Source organism: Leucopleurus acutus (genome assembly GCF_964270905.1).
Source record: "Leucopleurus acutus genome assembly, chromosome: 2".
In the NCBI taxonomy this organism is placed as follows: domain Eukaryota; kingdom Metazoa; phylum Chordata; class Mammalia; order Artiodactyla; family Delphinidae; genus Leucopleurus; species Leucopleurus acutus.
This window is the reverse complement of record NC_139143.1, coordinates 143,575,259-143,597,969: the sequence shown is the minus strand read 5'-3', so window position 1 is coordinate 143,597,969 and position 22,711 is coordinate 143,575,259. Positions and strand designations below refer to the sequence as shown.

At 43.9% G+C, this 22,711-nt stretch overlaps 1 long non-coding RNA gene across 1 annotated transcript; it reads right to left on the bottom strand.

The window, feature by feature from the left end:
- Window positions 1-222: 222 nt before the first annotated feature.
- Window positions 223-17,256, bottom strand: LOC309958730. The gene is made up of 3 exons (XR_014326050.1): window positions 17,229-17,256; window positions 11,289-11,379; window positions 223-254 (listed from the first exon to the last, which is right to left on the bottom strand). It is a non-coding gene; the product is annotated as an uncharacterized lncRNA (long non-coding RNA).
- Between the last annotated feature and the right edge of the window lie 5,455 nt (window positions 17,257-22,711).

The following is a 22,711-nucleotide window of genomic DNA, read 5'->3' as shown; positions in this document are numbered from 1 at the left end:
AAAGCTTGGACTTGATACAGGGACAGGTTCAATCCTCTGACATAAATCAGCTGCCTCCTGGAGTGACACCCCTTCATCTCCTCTGGATTTGTCTCTGCAGCCGTCAGGCAGGGTGGAGGGACCTCTGCCGCAGCACAGGTACATTAATGCAGCCATCGGCAATCGCAGGCCGTCTCCAACTGATATGATTTGATGGTACCAGCCCTTCTGGCATCTTCACAGCACTGGTGATTCAGAGCTGTCAATTAACACAGCTGCAAGAAAATGTCAGTGATGGATTTATGGTGTGTGGCAGTGACTTCATGACCCATAGATGGAAAAGCAGATGCCTTTGAAATAAGACTAGTCAATTTGGCAAGAGGAGGATAGAGAGACCTACCTTATATAGTAAAATAGCACCCATTCTGCTACTTCCTTGAAGTTCAAGAATTCAATGGCTCCACGCAACTTCCAGGAAAAATACCAAACTTCTTAGTCAAGCAAAGAGGTAAGTGATGTGGTAGAAAGAGGATGGGCTTGAAAGCCAGAAGTCATAGATTCTAGCTCAGTTCTGCTCCCCACCAGCTGTGTGACCTGGGCAACTGGCTCTCCTCTTGGGTTTAGCTTTCTCCATATATAAATGATCATACATAGAAGATGTCTGAGTGAGTAAATGAGTCAGTAAAAAGTCATGCATCATTTGAAAATCACTTACTGACGGAATCTGATGTGCAGGGGGTACACAGTTGAGCTAGATAAACCAACCCCTGACTTTGGAACTTGTATTCTCAGGGGGTGGGTACTCGGGGGTCAGAACATAAAATAATTAAATAGACTGTCAAATAGTGATTAAGTGCTCTGTTGAAGACAAAGCAGAGGGATGGTATAGACTAGCTGGATTGGGTTGGGTTGGGTGGTCTGATGATGGTGACTGGGTAGGTAAGGTTGGAATGAGAAGATAGAGAAAGCCACAGGTGACGCTGGGGAGAAACAATCCAGCCTAAAGGAACCACTAAGGCATATATGTGAGTTCGGTGTTCCATTAATTAAACACATATTTACTGTGTATCCCTCTGCTCTACCACAGGAATGGGAGGATGAACAGGAAACCCACAGGCTCTGCCCTCACTGCACTTGAAGTGGAAGAAAAGGACTATTTATTAAACAGATGATTGTGACACAGACTGATGGATGAGCACCAGGAAGATGAGCCGGAACTTGGGGACTTCTGGGAAAATATGACAAGAGACTCTAACCTAGCCTGGGAAATCTGGGAAGGCTTCCTTGAGGAGGTGCCCCTGAAGCTGAGTTCAGATTAAGCAACATCAAAGCAAAACAAAACAAGCCAGCATGGAATTTGAATTTGAATTTGAATTTGAACCGACCATTGGTCTACCTGCCCATGCCCACTCTTTGGCCACATTGGGATTCTGCTGGACCCAAAGTGATGTTGCAGAAAGTCTTTATTCAGTTGGAAGAAGCCCAGGACATCGCAGGAAAAATACATGAGATTCATTAAAGCATCAATAAAACATTTACACTGTCACATTATCACTTATTGCAGGGGTTCTCAAACTTGGGCTCACATCAGAATCCCCCTAGTGGACTTGGTTAAACAGTGCTGGCCCTGTACCCACCCTGGTTTCTGATTCAGTATGCTTGTGTGGGGTCTGAGAATTTGCATGTCTAATGAGTTCCCAGGTGATGGAGCTGCTGCTGGTCTGAGGACCATACTTCGAGAATAACTGACTTCGAAGGGGTGCTTGAGTCTCTGGGTAGGACTTTTAGGGCCATGGGAGTGTTTTCTAAAACTTCCTCAAAGCTGATGAAGGAGAAAAGAAAGAGCAGAGCTGGGTACAGGAGCTCCCAGGCCGGGACATCTGGGGCCCTTCCAGAAGGATCCTCTCCAGCCTGGTTTCCCCTTCAGACTTCTTGTAGCTAGTGGATCCCAAACAACAATACTTACCCTTGCTTTGGCATTTGTGTTCTAACATATAAATGCACCTAGAATTTTTCTTCTTTTCTGAGAGAAAGGTAGCAGGGTTTTACCAAACCAAATACACATACTCGAACACACATTTCAGCCTGGCCTCTTGGATAGTTTACCCTCAGTTCTTTTTCTCTCTCCCAAAGTCCATATTAATTCTCTGCTGGGTCAGCTCCCAAAGATGTTGCTGTCATAGCCTCTGGGCTCTGGACAATGTCCAGACAAACCTACTGGGCAGCGTGTGAGGGGAATAGAGCAGAGCAAGTCCCGGCTTTGCAGACACCTCACCCTGGTTCTGAATTCCTGACCAACCACGTAGCAAGGACACTTCATGGGAGCTGCCCAACCTCTCTAAGCCTTTGTAGAATGGTTGGGGAGGGGGAAGAGCTCCACAGGATTGTTGGGATCTTGGCCAGAGATTATGGATGTTAAGCCTGGGGGCATAGGAGGCGCCCAGCAGGTTAGGGACTCACAGCATTCTGTCATGTAAAGGGGTGCTGGACACAGAATTGCTGGCTCCAGGTCCATCACCCTCTCCCACGTGGCTTCCAAAATGCACAAGAGCGGCTGGAGGGGCCATCGCTCAGTGCTTACTAGCCCTCCTCTGGCATATTTCCAGGCCCTTGACATCTTTTGCCTGGATTATTATTTTTTTAATTAATTAATGTTTTACAGAATTTTTTTCATTTTTTACAATTTTTATTTTATTTATTTATTTATTTATGGCTGCGTTGGGTCTTCGTTGCTGCACGCGGGCTTTCTCTAGTTGCAGTGAGCAGGGACAACTCTTCGTTGTGGTGCGCGGACTTCTCATCACAGTGGCTTCTCTTGTTGTGGAGCACAGGCTCTAGGTGTGCAGGCTTCAGTAGTTGTGGCACACGGGATCAGTAGTTGTGGCTTGTAGACTCTGGAGCACAGGCTCAGTAGCTGGGCGCACAGGCTCAGTTGCTCCACGGCCTGTGGGATCTTCCCAGACCAGGGCTCGAACCCATGTCCCCTGAATTGGCAGGCGGGTTCCTAACCACTGCACCACCAGGGATGTCTGGCCTGGATTATCGTAATGGTCTGCAAACGACTGCTCTGCCTCCGGAGTGCCCATAAAATCCCTCTTCTGCCTCATCCAAGGGAACTTTTGTAAAGCAGAGGCCTGATCATGCCTCCAAAAACTCTTCAGAGTCTCTCCACCATCCAGAGCAGAGACCATGTCCTCAGCGCCTACAGATGGAGGTAGGAAATAAAAGTACCAGGACCATGGGTAGACAATGGGGAGCAGTGGGGATTATGGTGAACTGAAGCATAGCTGTCTAAAGGCATTCAAACTCAGAATTCTGTGAAATCCTCCATGGGCCAAGTACAGTTGTCCTGGCACTGAGTGTAGCCTTGGATTACCAGTGTGTGAGAGCTCACCTGGTGTACGAAGTGCAAGCTCCTTAGCCTGGCTTACAAGGATCAGCGTCCTCCTCCTTGCTCTGCCCTGACTTGAAATTCATACAACTGTCCAAATGTTCGCAGTTCCTCCACATGTGCTGGTCCTTAGCTCTATACTTTGATCAAGCCTAGAATGCTTTTCCCCTACTCTTCATGTGGCAAAATCCTGCTCATTGCTTAGAACTCAGTGCAAGCAACACCTCCTCCAGGAAGTCTTCTTTTCATTCACTCCTGGTTCTGCCAGATGGGTTATGCACCTTTTCCTGGGGAATTTGAATCAGCAATAAGACGACACAGTCTTATTGCCCAACGATATGTGGCTTTTTTCCATCGTTATACTCATCACATGGTACTATAATTATCTCTTTTGCATCTGCTTCTCCTGCTAAGGTGTAAACTCCTAAGATTAGGGACCAAGTGTTATTCACCTTTGTGCCTAATGAAAAGGAGCTGTTCACTCATTGTTTGATAAATGGATGATGGGAGGCAGGTGGTCTCCACAGTGGTGAGAAGTCTGAACAGTGGCACATTAGTGTACACTAATGTACACTAATGGGTACACATTAGTGTACCCATTAGCAACAGGCAGAAATTGGGAGAGGCACAGGACTGGTCATCCCTCTCTCCCTTCCCAGGATGAACATCACAGGAATGAATACAGAACAATGAAAGTAACAGAACTGAGGTGCAAGAATGCCCTTGACTTTATCTCTCAAACACTAAAGACTGTGTCGTCTTATTGCTGATTCAAATTCCCCAGAGAAAATCTGATTGTCCAGTTAAATCCCTTTACGCCCCATGGGACAGCTGCCCACACCAGACTAGCCCAAGATGCTGGCCAGGCTGCATGTTGGCTGCCTATGGTCAGGGGTCCTTCTTTGGTCCAATTGGGGCAGGATCATATGCAAGAAAACATGGCACCTTCCATGGATAGAACCTCTCCGAAGGGACTTTGAGTGTGGCAGGTGAGTTCTCTAGCTTGGGTGGTACAGGGTTCAGGACTGAGACTAGGGTAAAGCAAATGAGTTACCTAGGGTGCAAAATTTCAGGAGGGGTCACAGGGTCATGTAGGTGCCTCACTCACCTCGCTCTAATCCTAGTCCTGGTGGGTCTGATTTTCTGCATGACTTCAGGAATTCCCTGTCTCTCTGACCTTCAGTTTCTTCATCTGTAAAATCAAGAGGTCAAACTATTTGGCCTGTTAGGTTCTTTTTGGTTTTAGCACTCCTTTATACTCCCCCGGCTTTGGGGACAGCTCACCTTCCTCCATCATACCCACTGGACTTTCCCCCTTTGTCTGAGGGACCTGATCATCTCTTGATTAGCTGTCCTGGCCAAGCCTGGCTTGATGTCCAAGGGCCCAGCTCACCAGCCACTTCGCAAAGGCAGTCATGAAAGAAAACATAACATCTGTTCTGGGCTTTCACAGAGGACATGCTTCACATTCTTCCCCTCAAAGCAAAATGGATCAGCCTTGACCTGGGGTCAACCAGGGAGAAGTAATCCTCAGGGGGTGGGGTGCTATTCAGTGCTCAGATGAAGTCATTTACCACATGGTCATTGGTAGCCCTGAGGAATGAAAGGTATTTGCCTTTCCTATTAATCACTCAAAAAAGTTTGTGAACATCTTGGGTCAAATTGACAGTTTGCATCTTGCACACAAAGGGGCCTAAGGTTTGACTCCCACTTAGTAAAAGTCCATGTAGGTTTGTTCCTCTGAGGATAAGCCAGAGGACCACAGAGACAGGAAGGGGAGATAATGGGAAGGTGGGGAGAGGAGGCAAGAAGGCGTTATTCATCTAGTCCAATCTCAGATCCAATGCTTGAACCCAAACTAAGAGGGTTCCATCAGTCATCCTCCTCCAAAGACAGTTCATTTCACTGATGGATGGCAAATGTTATTAGAAATATCTTTTATAATGATGGGCCAAAGTATATCTCTTTGACACATCCATATATTAGTCAGTACGGAAGAGGAACAAGTCAATTTCTCACCCAAATATTTGCCCTTAAAGCATTTGAAGACACATCCTACTTGAATCTCCTATTCCCCATGCAAAAAAAAAAAAAAAAAATCCCTAGTTCTTTCAGTCTATCCTTATACAATATTTCCAGGCACCTATCCCCTCTGGCTCATCCTGACCCCCCTCTTCTGGGATCATAATGTATTGGTGACCTTCACACAGTGTGGGGTCAGACCACACATGGTTGTGCAAGAGTGCAGAGCAGATCAATCATCTCAACACACAGATGCCACTGGGTGATGACAGAGCCAGGAAAGAGCCCAGTTCTGTTGATTCCTAAGTATCTGGGGCAGATGGAGAGATACCAGTAAACCAGCGAGGGAGGGGACTAGCCTTTGCAACACGCAAATAGTTGCATGGAATTTATCATGTGGGTACCATCCCTGGGGGCTCCCGTGGACCACACATCTGCACAAAGCCAGCATGCCCATAGATACAGAATCCAGATCTGAGCAACCAGATGTGCTATCAGCCAATCAAACAGGTAACAATTCCATGGCTAATGTTAAAAAGCCGATAACACAGTGTAAAGGGAAGGCCTGGATGAAGACTCACACCTCCTTGATTTATATCCATGTTGCCTAAACTTTCTTCCTTTCCTTGATTACTAACAACCATGGAGATGCTTGGTTCCCTTTATACTACATTTCCAAGAAGTTCATACAATGTGTCAGCTCAGTTTCCCTGGCTTCCCTTATTCCAAAATTCTGGAACAATTAGTCCCTCATTTCATATGATACCAGATTTTTCATTCTGCTTTTAATGATGCTGTGATTTCTTCTTTAAGGTATATATTAGTTCCATGAATATTGCACAGTATTACTATGGTAATGGAAAGGACACTATTCTTGACTTATCCCAGTGGTTTCAGCTGCTACATACAATGACACCTCCCAAACTTTTACCCTGAACTATATCCTAAATCCTGCACTACATCTTTCCAATCGTACCTCTCCCTTTGGGGGTCCCACAGGTACTTGAAATTCATCATCTCTCCTCCCCACCCAGACTCTGAATAATCTACCATGATTAATGGTCCTGTGATCACTGCCAATCGGAGCACTGTGCTGCTGAGAGAGGAAATTCACATTTCTTGAGCATCCACTGTGAACCTTAACAACTGGGAGGTACAAATATTATCCCTATTTTATAGAGAAGGAGGCTGAGGTACACTGTCTTCTGCCCCATGCTTGATCCTTTAACAAATGCAGTGGGCTCTGCTTTCAAAGTGCATCCAGAATTCTAGTGCATCATACACATTTGAAACATAACTATCTTGTTTCCAGCAACCATCATCTCCTGCTGTGGTTATTGCAATAGCCCCTAACTAGGTCTCTCTGCTTCCATGTTTGTTCCTCTAAAACTGAACTTTGTAAAGTCTCCAGAGAGAAGTCTTCAAGTGATTCAGATAAACTCCCTGCTAAATTTCCATCTCACTTAAAATGATGTTCTTCTCACTGTCCTAGAGGACCTATGTAATCTGCCTCCAGTTCCTCTTGGAACTCACCTCTAACTGTGATTTCTCCCTCTCCCTGTGCTCCATCACGTAGGCCTCCCGGAACTGCCACAAACACAAGACACTCTTGCCAGAGGGCACTTGTACTTGTTTTTCTCTCCATCTGGATACACCTCCCCCAGATAGCCACATGGTTTCTCCCTCATTTCCTTCAGCATCCCGCTTAAATAGGACTGTATTCCCTGACCACCCTATGCATAATCTTTACACTCTGCCTTCTCCTCTCCTCACATGCTCATTTTCTTTTTCTTCCTGACACATCTACAGCCAACATATATATTCAATTTTTATTTGTTTGTTGTCCAGCTCCTCTCAGGAGAATATAAGCCTCATAAACTTTTATTCTTGTGACAAAATCTATTTTATCTTACATCAGGGGTCTCCAACCCCCGGGCCATGGACTGGTACTGGTCTGTGGCCTGTTAGGAACCGGGCCGCACAGCAGGAGGCGAGCGGCAAGCAAGCGAGCAAAGCTTCACCTGTATTTACAGCTGCTTCCCATCGCTCACATGGCTGCCTGAGCTCCACTTCTTGTCAGATCAGCAGCGGCATTAGAGTCTCATAGGAGCTCAAGCCCTACTGTGAATTGCGCACGCGAGGGATCTAGGTTGCATGCTCCTTATGAGAATCTAATGCCTGATGATCTGAGGTGGAGCTGAGGCGGTGATGCCAGCGCTGAGGAGCGGCTGCAAATACAGATTATCATCAGCAGAGAGGTTTGACTGCACAGGGACCATAATAAATCAACTGCTTGCAGACTCATATCAGAACCCTATCAGTGAGTGGCAAGTGAAAACAAGCTCAGGGCTCCCACTGATTCTGCATTATGGTGAGCTGTATAATTATTTCATTATATATTACAATGTAATAATAATAGAAATAAAGTGCACAATAAACGTAATGCACTTAAATCATCCTGAAACCATCCCCCTCCCTGCCCCAGTCCGTGGAAAAATTGTCTTCCGTGAAACTGGTCCCTGGTGCCAAAAAGGTTGGGGACCACTATATTACATCTAGTAGGCACTCAGTAAATAGCCAGTGAAAGAATGACTAAGAGGCAACTGGTAAAATAGGGAGGACCCGAGATGGTATGGGATTCAGAGACCGTCACCTACAAGAATTTTTGGGAAGGAGGAAGAAAATATGACCTGGAAGGATAGCACAAGGAAGGGAGTCATGAAGACTGACTTCAATTATTTGAAAGGCTGTCATGCAGAGTAGAAGATTTATTCTGAATTTTCCATAAGGTAAAACTAATACTACTGAGTAGCTCGCCAGGTGGACAAAAGGGGTGTGGCAGGCATTCAAGACAGAGAATTATTTGAGGACTGGGTTGATGCTGAGACATGGAAGGACATGGCTTGTTTGCTGAATGCCAGTTAGTCATGTGTAGCTGGAGGGGAGGGGTGGTAGATGAGGCCACAGAGATAAACTGGGTGGGTTATGTAAATATGTCATGTCATGAGTTTTGACTTTTATTGTATTTATTTATTAATTTATGTAAACATCATATGCTCCCCATTTCATGAGCACACATTCTGTTCTAGGTTCTCTACTGGGTCATGGGGATGAAAAGAATGGAATATAAAATCTCTGTCCTTAAAGGATAGTAATGGACATTAATAAGTTCCTAATGGCCTCTGCACATAACAGGTGCTCAAAAAATACTGGATGCCTGAATGCAGGCTAAATTTTTCTAGTTAACACTTATAACAATCCTGTGAAGCAAGTGAAATTTTACCCATTTTATAGGTGAGGAAACAAAAATTTAGAGAAGTTTTCTGTCCCATCTCTATAGAGTTGGTTAAAATTTGAGCCATCATTTAAACCCAGCTCTGTCTGGCATCAGAGTATTTTCCTTTTTTGCATTATGTCCTCTTGTCACCTCAAAGGAGCTCAGACTCTCATAAATGCCTTCATAGACCAGGGAAGTACAAAGAGGAGGGATGGATCTACTATATACATCCAGGAGAGTTTTGAGGGGGACCCTGAAAAATGAGTGAGACTCTTTAATCTCCTTGCCCAAATAGTTACCAAGTACCTAGAATGTTCCCAGAACTGCCTTGCTACCAAACCCTGGGAAGCAAGGGTCACCAAGATTGAATGTTGCAGCCTTGGGTTGTACAGTCTGGGGTTAGAACACCAGCTTTCCCCTTGATTAGCTCTGTGATCCTGGGCTATCAATCTTGTTAACTCTCAGTTTCCTCATCCATAAAATGGGTATTAAAAATTGTACATCCTTCGACATCACTACAGATCCTATGGCTATTATAGGGAAATAAAGGAGTACTATGAACAACTCTATACCTACAAATTCGACAACCTAGATGAAATAAACCAATTCCATGAAAGACACAACTTGCCAAAACTCACACAAGAAGAAATAGATAACCCAAACAGGCCAATGTCTATTAAAAAATTGATTCAATAATTAATAACCTTTCAAAACAGAAAGCACCAGGCCCAGATGGGTTCAGTGGTAAATTCTACCAAACATTTTAAAGAAATTTTACTAAATCTCTGCAATCTCTTTCAGAGGATAGAAGCCGAAGGCATACTTCCTAACTTACTCTATGAGGCTAGCATTACCCCAATATCAAAAACAGACAAAGACATTATGAGAAAAGAAACCTACAGACCAATATCTCTCATGAACATAGATGTAAAAATCTTCAAAATATTAGCAAATTAAATCCAACAATATATAAAAAGAATTATGCACACAACCAAGTGGGATTTATCCCAGGTAAGTAAGGCTGGTTGAACATTAGAAAATCAATTCATGTAATCTGTTACATCAACAAGCTAAAAACGAAAAATCACTTGATCATATGATCATATCAATAGATGTAGAAAAGGCATATGACAAAATCCAACAACATTCATGATAAAAACTCTTAGTGAACTATGAATAAAGGAGAACTTCCTCGACTTGATAAAGAATATCTATGAAAACCCCACTAATATCACACACGATGAGAAACTCAAAGCTTTCACACTAAGGTCAGGTACAAGACAAGGACGCCCCTCTCACAACTCCTTTTCAACATCACACTGGAAGTTCTAGCTAATGCACTAAGACCAGAAAGGAAAAGAAAATAACAGGTATGCAGACTGGGAAGGAAGAAATAAAACTGTGTTTGTCTTCAGATGACATGATCATCTAAGAAAATCTGAATTAGCAAAAATCTCCTGGAACTAATAAGTGATTATTACCAGGTTGAAGTATACAGGTCAATATATAAAGGTCAATTGCTTTCCCACAACCAGCAATGAACAAATGGAATTTGAAAGTAAAATTATAATACCATTTACATTAGCACCCCCAAAAATGAAATACTTAGGTATGAATCTAACAAAATATGGACGAAATTTATGTGATTAAAACTACAGGTCTCTGATAAAAGATATTAAAGAAAAACCAAATATATGCATAGGAAGAATCAGTATTATCAAAATACTGATAAGTGTCAAGTTCTTCACAACTTGATCTGTAGATTCAATCTAATCCCAATCAAAATCCCAGCAAGTTATTTTGTGGATATTGTCAAACTATTTCTGAAGTTTATATGCAGAGACAAAAGGCCCCAAATAGCCAACACAATATGGAAGGAGAAGAGCTGGAGGACTAAAACTACCCAACTTCAAGACTTATTATATAAAGCTACAGTAATCAAGACAGTGTGGTACTGGTGAAAGAATAGACAGATCAGTGGACAGAGTAGAGAGCCCAGATATAGACCCACATAAATATAGTCAACTGATCTTTGACAAAAGAACAAAGGTGATATAATGAGAAAATTTAGTCTTTTATACAAATGGTGCTGGACCAATTAGATGAACACATGAAAAAAAAAAAATGAACCTAGAGGCAGACCTTATACCCTTCACAAAAATTAACTCAAAATGGATCACAGACCTATATGTAAAACTTAAAAGTATAAAACATAGAAGATGACATAGGAAAAAAACCTAGATGTGGGTATGATAATGCCTTTTTAGATATAACACCAAAGATATGAACCATGAAAGAAATAATCATTAAGCTGCACTTCATTAAAATTAAAAACTTCTGCTCTGTGAAAGACAATGTCAAGAAAAGGAGAAGATAAGCCATGACTAGGAGAAAATATTTGTAGAGGACACATCTGATAAAGGACTGTTATCCAAAATATATAAAGAAATCTTAAAATTCAATGACAAGAAAACAAACCTGATTAAAAAATTAGCTAAGAACTTAACAGATGCCTCACCAAGGAAGACATATAGATGGCAAATAAGCATATGAAAAGATGCTCCACATAATATGTCAACAAGGAAATGCAAATTAAAGCAATGATATACCACTACATACCTATTAGAATGGCCCAAATCCTCAACACTGACAACACCAAGTGCTGATGAGGATGTGGAGCAACAGGAACTCTCATTCACTGCTGGTGAACCTGAAAAATAGTGCAGCCACTTTGGAAGACAGTTTAGCAGTTTCTTACAAAACTAAATACATTTAGCAATAACAGTCGTTGAAAACTTATGTCCAAACAAAAACCTGCGCAAAGATGTTTATAGCAGCTTTATTTATAATTGCCAAAACTTGGAAGCAACCAAGGTGAATGGATAAATAAACTGTGGTACATCTAGACAATGAAATATTATTCAGTGCTAAAAATAAATGAACCATCAAGCCATGAAAGGAAACTTAAATGCATGATACTAAGTGAAAGAAGCCAATCTGAAAAGGCTTATACTGTATGATTCCAAATATACGACATTCTGGAAAAGGCAACACTATGGAGACAGTAAAAAGATCAGTGGTTGCCAGAAGTTGGGAGGGGTGGGGAGGATGAATAGGTAGAGCACAGAGGATTTTTAAGGCAGAGAAAGTACTATGTATAATGTTACAATGATGGATATATGTCATTACACATTTGTCCAAACCCATAGAATGTACAGTACCAAGGGTAAACTATGGATTTGGGGGTAATTATGATGTGTCAATGTAGGTTCATCGACTAAAACAAACATACTGCTCTGGTGGTGGACGTTCATAATGGAGGAGTCTGTACATGTGTAGGGGCAGGGGGTTACGTAAGACATCTCAGTACCGTCCCTTAGTTCTGCCGTGAACCTTAAATCACTCTAAGAAAATAAAATCTTAATGAAAAAAATGTACCTCTCATAGGAGGTCATTAGGGAATTCAGTGACATAAATCATGTAGAATATTTAGCAAAATTCCTGGCACAAAATAAGCGATCAATGACTCTCAGCCTCGGGATAATGAAGGTAATGATGATGAGGCTATTCTGGCTCCAGCTGACAAAGCCAAAGACACGTCTGGCTAATAACGTCAGCTTAGAGGCTTCTAATCAGAAAATATTCAGAAAAAAAGCTGGGACCCCATTCTTCACAGCCCCACAGTGAGAAGTGCTGCACCTTAGGTAGGGCAAGGAGGAAGATAAATTGCTCTCCAGCCCATAGTGCTATAAAACCCAAGAAAGTTTTGTTTTTGTTCTGTTCTAAATCCTTTTTAAATTAATTCTTTTAAGGAAGTAGTATGACATTTGCCTGGGGTCTAATCAGAATGCCTATAAATGTATATATTCGAGAACGTTAATACAAAACACTTTTCACAATTCCCTTTGCTTTGGGGATGCTGATCTGCATTTTGTGTAAGTCTCGGCTGTGCTCTAGGCGGCTGCCCTAATATTTCTGCTGAGACAGGCAGGGTCCACCCACCCAAATGCATTTCATCTAAGTGTGATTTGGTCTGGGACATCTCGGTAATCAGGGAAGGCAAAGCAGATTGAAAGCATGTGAGCAGCCAGTTTCCCAATGAGCTGAAACAGGCTCTGTTGATAGAAACCACTCCACACAGGGCACGGGTGGGAGGTGGTGAGGGAGAGGGAGAGAGGGAAGCCCGGGGTCAGGTTGTGATGAGGAGGTAGGAGTCCGGTCAAGCCCGGGGTCTGTCTGGGATGCCAGCCATGAGAAAGCAAGCTTCACCACAGCTGTCTCAGCTATGGAGTAACCCCACATATTCATATTTCAAAACTCATTTCCTAGGGGGGATTTTTGGGAATTCACAACATGTTGTTAAGGTCAGAAAATCTTTGGGCCTTGGTATTCTTCTCCCAGAACTCTATAATATTCAGTATGAGGAAAACCCAAGAAATGACCCACTCTAACTTGAGAATCTAATATGTGCTTTTCTTCATTTTTCTCTAATTATCACAGAAGAGATTACTAAGGTTCAGAGAGGAGCAGTAATTAGTGTTTGAAGACCCGAATGTCCTAAAGGGCCCTGGGAATCTATTGGGGAGCAGAGAAGGAGGGAGATCTCCGTTTATGTCACCTTCTAAGTTGTGAGCAGGGCACTGGGAACTGAGACAGGAACGTGGGCAGCCAGATCATTCTGGCGAGTTCCGCTTCAGTTCAGAAGGCTGTTCCAGGTTCCCTCAGGGGTGATTTTAGAAGCCCCACAGGACTTCCCAACTGAGATAAGGAAGGAGAGGTCATCCCTATTCCCTTGAAAATGATTCCGCCAAGCCCATCACATCAACCTTCTGGACCAGTGAGCCAAAGAATAATAATACACATTCAGTCTTCTAGAGGGAAAGTGTCATCACTTACCCTCATTTTTATTGTACTGGAAGTAGGTTTGCCAGATAAAATATAGGATGCCCAGTTAAATTTGAAATTCAGATAAATAATGAAAAAGTGTTTGGTATAAGTATGTCCCAAATGTTGCATGGGATAGACTTATACTTAAAAAAAAATTTACTTGTTATTAGAAATTCGAATTTAACCAGGTATCCTGTATTTTTATTTGCTTAATCTGGCAACTCCTTCCACAAGTCACTAGATAACTTCTTACAAGTGTCCTCTTGCAGGGGGTGGGAGGTAGCAGGACATAGCACAACTTGCTATGGAGATGGGGATGATGATAAAATATGCCACTGAGGGGTAGTGAGCCTCCTGTCACTGAGGCTTCACTTGGTAGTTCCCATACCTTCCTTGTACCCTTAACCCCTCACTCTTCAGCTCCTGGGGAAAAGAGCATGGACCCTGAGCCAACTGCTTGGGTTTGAACGCTGGTTCCACAAATTGTTAACTGTATGACCTTATATTAAGTAATGTAACCTCTCTGTGTGTTTCTAGGTTTCTCATTTATGAAATGGAAACAATAATAGCAGTTCCCTTAAAAAGTTGTTTTGGGGGCTTCCCTGGTGGCACAGTGGTTGAGAGTCCGCCTGCCGATGCAGGGGACACGGGTTCGTGCCCCGGTCTGCGAAGATCTCACATGCCGTGGAGCGGCTGGGCCCGTGAGCCATGGCCACTGAGCCTGCGCATCCAGAGCCTGTGCTCCGCAACGGGAGAGGCCACAACAGTGAGAGGCCTGCGTACGGCAAAAAAAAAAAAAAAAAAAGTTGTTTTGAAGCTTAAAAGTACTTAGATCAGTTCTTGGCCCATGGGAAGAAATAAATGTTAATCATTATCATTCTTCTTCTTCTTATTCCTCGGTAACTGTATATAAAAGGAGTTGGGCCGGTGAACGTCCTGTTGCCACATCAAAGCTGGGGCAGAATTTTGGATCACAGAAGCCTTTGTAGAACCACTGTAGTTCAGAGAAGACAAAGGCTTTGTGGACATTTAGTGCCATCATCTTGTTTTACAGGTGAGGAGAAAACTCAAGGCAGAGGGGACAAACGGCTGGCTCCAAGCTTCACAGGTGGTCGATGGTAAGGTCTTGGCTGAAAAGGCAGATATAGATCAAAAGAAAGCAAAGGAATTGAGCTAATGGTGGAGAGCCTTTTTGCTAGAATCATAGAATTACAGGGTCATAGAGCCACCACGAAAAGCCATGGCAAAATTTACACGAGGGTCAGCCCAAGGCGAGCCACTGACTCGAGTCTGGTGTTGATGATTCCTCTTCCAGTTTTGCCCTGATGTTTGCTACGTGTCTTTTGTAAAGTTCTCACCTTCTCTGGCCTTCGGTGTCCCATCTGTCCAACAGAGATAATCATCTTAGCTCTGTGTGCTTCCTAGAGCTATTGCAAAACCTTTGGAAGGAATGACACTCTGGCCACCTCCCAAACACTCACTAGCCCACTTTGCCCTTTTGGCCTCTCCCCAGCTCATCAGAGTGCTGCCTTCCTTCACGTCCTTGGCTTCTGGCCCTCAAAGGCCTGGGGTATCTGGGCCTCAGCTGACTGATGACCGGCAGATTCCAGTAGGTGGGGTAAGGGTGGAGACGGCTCCTTCTTGCTGGTTTACATTACCCATCAGCCTAGATTTAAGCCATGCAAAGACAGCCTCTGAGCTCAGCTCTCAAGCAACACTTCTTGAATTGAGCAGTGACTTTGCTAAAAAGCAAGTCTGATCTTGACACTTACCAACCTAACACTTGTGTATAGGTGTTAAACTGGTCCCCGCCCACACTGCTGTTTATTACTTTTTACCCAGTTACCTCTGATCAAATCCATTCTTTAATGGCCGCTGAGAGGTCCTTCTAAACTAAAATGTAATGAAGACAAATATTTGCTTAAAACCCATCATCCACTGCAGAGATTTCTTTTTTTAAGTTCATGGATAGGCTTCAGCAAATTTTTGAACACCCTGAAATGCACACCATATTCTGCTTGTGTGCACATTAACTTTGATCAGATTCTCAGAGGGCTCTGTGACATCTCTCACGTTGCATTATGCACCCCTCCCCCCCTGAAAACGTTTTCAAACTTCTGCTCCACAGTATAAAGTCAAAACTCTTTAATGTGTAGGGCATGCAAAGCCCTTCATGATATACCAACTTCATTTTGAAGTCTCTTGATCAATTGCCCAAACACATCATACTATTCCTCACCTCCTTGCTTTTGCTCAAGGTCTGCCCTCTGACTTGAACATCTTCTCCTTCCTATCTCTCCTGCTGATCCCCCTCACCTGGTTGACTTCTACTTAACTATTATAACTCAATTCAAGAGTTTCCTCTTCCAGAAAGCTTCCTCTGACCCTCTCCATCACCCCACGCTGGAGGAGACGTCCCTCCCTGGACTGTCACAATGCAGATGCATCAACTTCTCTAGAATTGCACTATTCACACTGTGCTCCCATAAAATGAAAGGTCTTTGAGGATAAGACTGTGTCTCGCTCACCCTTTCCCTCCTCTCTTTCCCTAAAGCCAGTGGTCCTCTGGGACCAGCAGCAACTGCATCACCTGGGACCTTGCTAGAAATACAAGTTCTCAGGCCCCACGCCAGACCTACTGAATCAGAAACTCTGGGAGTGGGGCTAGCAAGTTGTGTTTTAACAGGTCTTCCAGGGGATTCTGATGCCCACTCAAGTCTGAGAAACACTGACCTGGAGAGACTCTCCTATCTCTTGCCTGGTCTACTGGGACAAGCTCCTCACTGAGCTTCGTCATCTGTTACTTTCCAATCCATTCTCCACACTACAGCCAGATTACTTTGTTGTAACATGTAAGGGCCCTGCTCAAAAGCCTTAAGTGGCTTCCTTTTGCCCTTAGAATTAAAGTCAGATACCTCACCATGGCCTACAGGGTCCTCCATGATCTGGCCTTGCTTTTTTACTCCAGCCCACCCTGCATTCCCCCTCCATTAATTCTCTACCACCAGGCCCACTGGCTTGCTTTAACTTCTCAGACCAGCAGTCCCTTCCTGTCTCACTCTATATGCTGGGGCCACAGGGAGAAGAACACGAGTGAGTCACCTTCTCTGCCGTTGAGAAGGGGCAGTCCAGTAGGAGAGACAGATATGGACACAAATAAACATTTAGATTACAGGAAGCAGAGGAACAGAGTTAAGTACGTGGTACAGAAGCAGCCAAGATTAATGCCATTTGGGGACTCCTTTTCTGTGGCCATGTCTAAGTGTTTCTAAAGCTCTAAGGGGTAGGTTTTCCCATTTGAACATTCCAGCCCTAGTCATTCCATTGCCCTGAACCTCAGTCCCCAAATCTGTACGATAGGGGCGTGGGAAGGGGCACATCAGGATGCACGAAGAGCCCACCTGAGCACAGGGCAGGCCAGGCCTGCCGTAGGGGCTCGGCAGTGTAATGGTTCTCCCTTATTTCTGGAGTAGAGTCAAGTTTATATTGTGGGGAGACCTGAGCCTCGGCGGAAAATTAAGTACATCCTGAAAAAAAAAAATGAGTTAAGGAGCAAGCTTGAGGTTAGGCCTAAAGAGAAAGGAAATTTCCCCTCCACGTTGAGAAATGTCCCTCCTGTGGGTGTGGTAGCGAATGTGAAAGTGGAACCTCCCTCCTGGCCCCTGCACTTACCAGAAGGGGCAGTGAGGCTTGTGAAGGCCTTACAGAAAGAGCAGCAGCTGAACAGGAACTGGGGTGCCGGTTCTGGGAAGCTGGGGGCTTCTGGGGCAGAGCCCAGAGGCCCAGTGTTTACAAAGCCCAGAAGCACCTGCCCCCAGACTGTGTTAGACACAGAGCAGGTCGCGTGGAGCTCTTGGCACCATCCCCAGAGCTGGAACGTTGGAGAGAAAGCCAGGATCACTTCTCCAGGACTCGGAGCTCCCAGCTTTCCAGACAAACAGCCCAGCTATGGACACCGGGAGGAGGTGGGGGACATAGAACAGGTTGAGTGGGTTAGATATTCATGTATTCATTTATTTATTCATTCATTCACTCTGAATTTCTCCATCTTTAAAATGGGAAAAGGAATTCCTTTGTTCTCTACTTGGAATGCATATAGTGGGGAAGGGTGGAGGAAGGGTTCTTATAGAGATCCAATGAGAGAATAAATTCAGTCATCATTTCATGTACACTAAGTAAGCACTTGCTATAATAAAAATAATAATGGACACTTACGGAGTGCTACTTTAATCCTTACAACCACTCTCTGAGACAGCTGCTGTTATTTCCACTTACAGATGAGGAAACTGAGGCTCAGAGAGAGAAATGTGCCCAGATCACATGGCTAGTCAGTGGTGGAGCTGGGATTTGAACACGAGCAGACAGGTGACTGGTCCTGTGCTCAGAGCCACAAACAGGGCCTACATCTTATCTCCTGCACTAGAGTGGGGGATCTTCAAGGTCAGGAATGGTCATCTATTAACCTCTGAATCTGCAGTGCCTAGGCCACAGCCCAGGGTGTCGTAGCTGATCACAAAGTGTGGGTGGGCAGCTTGAATATCTATAAAACAAGGTGAAATGAAGCAATCTGGTAGGCAGACAGGGAAGCAAATGGCACAGTGATGTAACAGGTAGGTCCCTACAAAGGACTCCCTGGAGTTTGTGCTGGGTCAGTGTATACCAGTCAGGGTATCAGTGGCCCATCAATTTATTTATATTTAGAGGAGGGCTTATCTGCAAGGATGTAGATGTAGAAGAATCGCAAGGGAGAGTATAGCAGCTTAGTGGCTGCTGAACTTTTCCCACAGGAGAGGGAGAGTCCTGGAGAGTGGACCAACTTAGGAGAAGCAGCGAGGGACACGGCCAGCTCCAGTGCCCTTGCAAGGAGGGAATCATTCCCTCTCTCCTTCTGGTCTCCTTCTGAAACTCCCAGTTGGCCAAGAACCCACTGATGCCGTCCGCACAGATCGATCTCCTGGGCACAGAACAAACGGGGAAAGCTGGAGTATGGGTCTAAAAGGGAAAACAAAAGATATTCTGCACAGATGGGAAGGAGGTGCAGGTGTTTACTGGAAAGGAGAGCTGGAAAGGACATCCTGTCGAGGGAAAGGATGTGCAGTCACATTGTCCGGAAGGCTTGGAATACTTTGGTATATCAAAGGCATTGGGAATGAGAGATGGAGTGGTAGGAAATAAGATTAGAGAGAGAGGAAAGGACTGGGTCATGGGGAGATAAAGCAGGGGACTCTATTCTGCAGCACTGAGGAACCATGAAGGCATTTAAGCAAGGAAGTGACTAGCATGTATAAGTTTAACATATTATTATTAATATTATATAAACACTTAAGGTGCCTGATACAAGATAGATGCTTTGCAAATGGTGGCTAACTACAGCGGCCATTCCCCAGTGAGAAAGCAGACTCTAAGAAATTAAGGAGGGTCGGGCCATATTGCAAGAGCCTGGTCTTGCCAGAGTTCAGCTGCGGTTCACTCTTGATTTCTGTCCTGTAGGATGAAGCCGGCGTGATTGGCTGCATGAAAGTGAGCTCTGTCTCTCTGCCCCATACGCAGGGTTTCCCCCCCATCAGATAAGCCCTGTGTAATCTAAATCCATTTTGATCTCAACAGAGATCTGTGTATACATGCACACACTTAGAGCCATGGGCTGCAGATCTGCTTGTGATTTGAGCCATGTTATCAATGCTTGTGAGGGTAAACTTGGGAGATCAAAGCTATCCAGGTCGGAAAGGCTAATACTGAAATTCCAGACTTGCAGGCACAGCTCTGAAATTCCATGGCTCAGAATCAAGTTCCCATACAAAATCAAATCAAACATTTGCCTGACAGAGTTGTAGGGCTCTGGAGTGTGGGTGGGGTTTGCATTTAGGAGAAATTGGGGGCCCGCCCGGAATGGAATTCTGTGAAATTCCGGCTGAGGGTAGTCTTTCGGTTAAAAGCTCTGTGTGACCCTAGTTGGAGTAAATATATTTTCGTGGCCCAGCTTTAATATCACAGAAATGTTTACAGTCTTTGGAAATAATACATTCTGCTGCTCTCAAGAGGTAAGACCTGGAGATACCACCATTTACCTTGCAAGGTAATATGAAAACTAGAGATAATGGACATAACTTTCTGAAACATAATAGGCTCTTAACACAAGGAGCTGTTTTTATAATTGACCCTGCTCTTACCGTTCCAGCCCCTTCACCACCGCAAACACGCCAACAAATACACTACTTTGCAGATACCAAACCATCTTTGTCTGCTAACCCCATTCACTTCAGTAAACCTTTGGAGAGTGCCTTTCACATGCTAGGTAGAATGTAAGGCTTATTTTGAGTGCAAAGGTGAAAAAGATGGCACCTGAAGGAGATCAGTCTGGTCTTGGGTGGCAGATACACTCAACTACTAGTTATAATACAACGCAGATGACGTAGAAGTGGGATATACCCAAGTCTGTGAATTCACAGGTAACAGAAAGAGTCATTCATCCTAGTAGCAATGGATTAGCTTTTGTGGATGAGCTGGACCTCCAACCCTTTCCCTAATGTAGTGTAATAAATAGCACTGGATCTCAGAAACATAGGTTCAAATCCGGTTCTGCCACTTTTTGAGCTGCGTTATCTGGAGCATAACCTCACTGAATCTCAATTTCCTTGTCTGCAGAATGGGGATAATTATAGGATCTACCTCATAGAAGTGTTGGAAGAAATAATGAGATATCCATGTAAGGCACTTAGCACTGTTCCTTGTAAAGCTAACACAGAGTAGATTATTAAGCTACCATCATTTCAAAAAGGAATTTAACCTTTCATCTTGAAAATGTAACATCCCTTCTTATTGTGCTGACATACAATCAACTTCATTATATCTTACATCCATGTAATTCTTTTAACAATTTTATAGTAAGTTGAAACATACACAGTTGCCAATATTTGACCAATTTTGACCTATAAAATGGCAACTTCATAATAGCTTTTGTTTTTTTGGTCTTTTTTTTGTTTTTTGTTTTGCGATACACGGGCCTCTCACTGTTGTGGCCTCTCCCGTCGCGGAGCACAGGCTCCGGACGCGCAGGCTCAGCGGCCATGGCTCATGGGCCCAGCCGCTCCGTGGCATGTGGGATCTTCCCGGACCGGGGCACGAACCCGTGTCCCCCGCATCAGCAGGCGGACTCTCAACCACTGCGCCACCAGGGAAGCCCCATAATAGCTTTTGAAAGCACCTTCTCCTGCAATGTCTCATTTGATCTCTACAAGAATTTCGTGAGTGTGTTGGCACCTGTGGGATGTCCTCCCACGGTCCTTTTCTAAAAGCTTCTCCTCTCCCAGTTCACACGGACGCTGAGACACCATCATGTTCAATGGCCGCTGCTGTTTGCCAAGGCTAAGCATATGGCCTAGTTGGACCGAACAGTTTCTTCTCTGAGATTTTTTTTTTTCTTGTCTGAGAAGAGTCCTAGAGACTTTTGCTAGCCTTTCTCCAGTAACTGAAATTGTTCAGTATTAAACTCTGGAATAGTTGGTGGCTCTGTTTTCTACCATTCATTTAACTAATTAGCATACCTTGAACACCTTCTATGCTCCAGGCACTGTGTTGGGGGCAAGGGATTAACAAATGGATAAGATCCTTTCCCTCAATTAACTTTATTGTACTTGAAGAGACTGAAACTAAGTGAGAAAACAAATCAGTTATGGCCAAGTGTGGTCAATGCTGTGCTGGGAGTATGCGGAAAGAGCTAGGCTACATCGACAGAGGAGGCTGCAACCAATACACTGATAGCTGCAGAGAAAACATCGGAGGAAACAGTAGTGGGATTTCAGTCCTTGGTTCCAGCAGCCTCTGAGGCCATGCTCTCTTGCTCTCCTCCCAGCACCTTAGTTATTCAGCTTTCCTTGGATCTCATGTTCTAGTTGAATTCAGTTCAGCTTCTATCATGTGCGATCAGAAGGACCCATTGTAAAATATAGCAATCTAGATGGGAGCATTTATTCTTCTCCCTGTAAAAATGAAACAGGTAAGGGTATGTTTGGAAAAGTGGGTCTGAAACCTAAGCCACGCAAATCCTTTTTGGATATGTAGCTTAAGTACAAATCATAAATAACTAATGTAATCTGGGACATTGCATGAGATTAAAGAAACAATTCATCAACTTTAGTTGGGTCATTGCTCTCATCACCATCTTTGATAGCTTTCTCGTGTTCAACATTATGAAAAGATTGATAGGATCAGAGTATCTGGAAAAAGATCAGAGTATCTGAAAAGAACTTTAAGGATCATGAAATCAGAACTCATTTTACAGATGTGGAGATGGAGGCCCAGGGCAGATACATGACATGTTCAAAGTCACATAGCTTGAAGGCAGCCGGGTTAGAGTTGAACACAGGACTCCTGACTCTCAGTCCATGTTCAGGCTAGCATTGACTCATTCATTCACTCATTCAAGAAACATTTTGAGTGTCTATTATATGTCAGGCCCTGTTCTAGGTGTTGGGGTCCCAGTGGTTTCTGCCCTTATAGTTTCATTCTAATTGGGGGAAGACAGACAATAAACAAATAAATAGAAAATCTCACGGTACATGTTAGGAAGAACCTAAAACATGATAATATGAGAAAGTATAGGGGGAGGAGTCATGTTATTCTAAATCGAATGGTCGGAGAAGTCTTCTCTGAAGATGTGCTCTTTAAATCAGGATCTGAATGGCTGGAGGAATCGGCCATGTGAAGATCTGAGGGAAGAGTATTCCAAAGAGAGGCGACAGTTGGTTCAAAAGCCCTGAAATTCGAATGACTTTACTTATTCAAAGAACAGAAAGAGGAATAATGTGCCTGAAGCACAGTGAGAAAAGGGGGATTAGGGGTTGATATGAACTGAAATTGGAGAGGTCAGCAGGGGCTAGATTGTGGCTTTGGGGGCCAAAGTAAAGCACTGGCTTCTTATCCTAAGTGTAACAGGAAGCTATTTGGACAGGTTTAAAGACAGAAGCAAAATGATTTAATTTCGAAGGTCAACAACTGCCGAGTAAACCTGAAAAAGAATCAGTAGAAAACCTTAGAGGGCAGAGGCCATGGACAGCTGCTCAGTTGCTACACAGCTGGTTATCTGGTCCCCTTATTAGGCTGTGGAACAGCCTAAGAAGTAATAATCACCATGATAGCAAACCACAGAGAGGTAG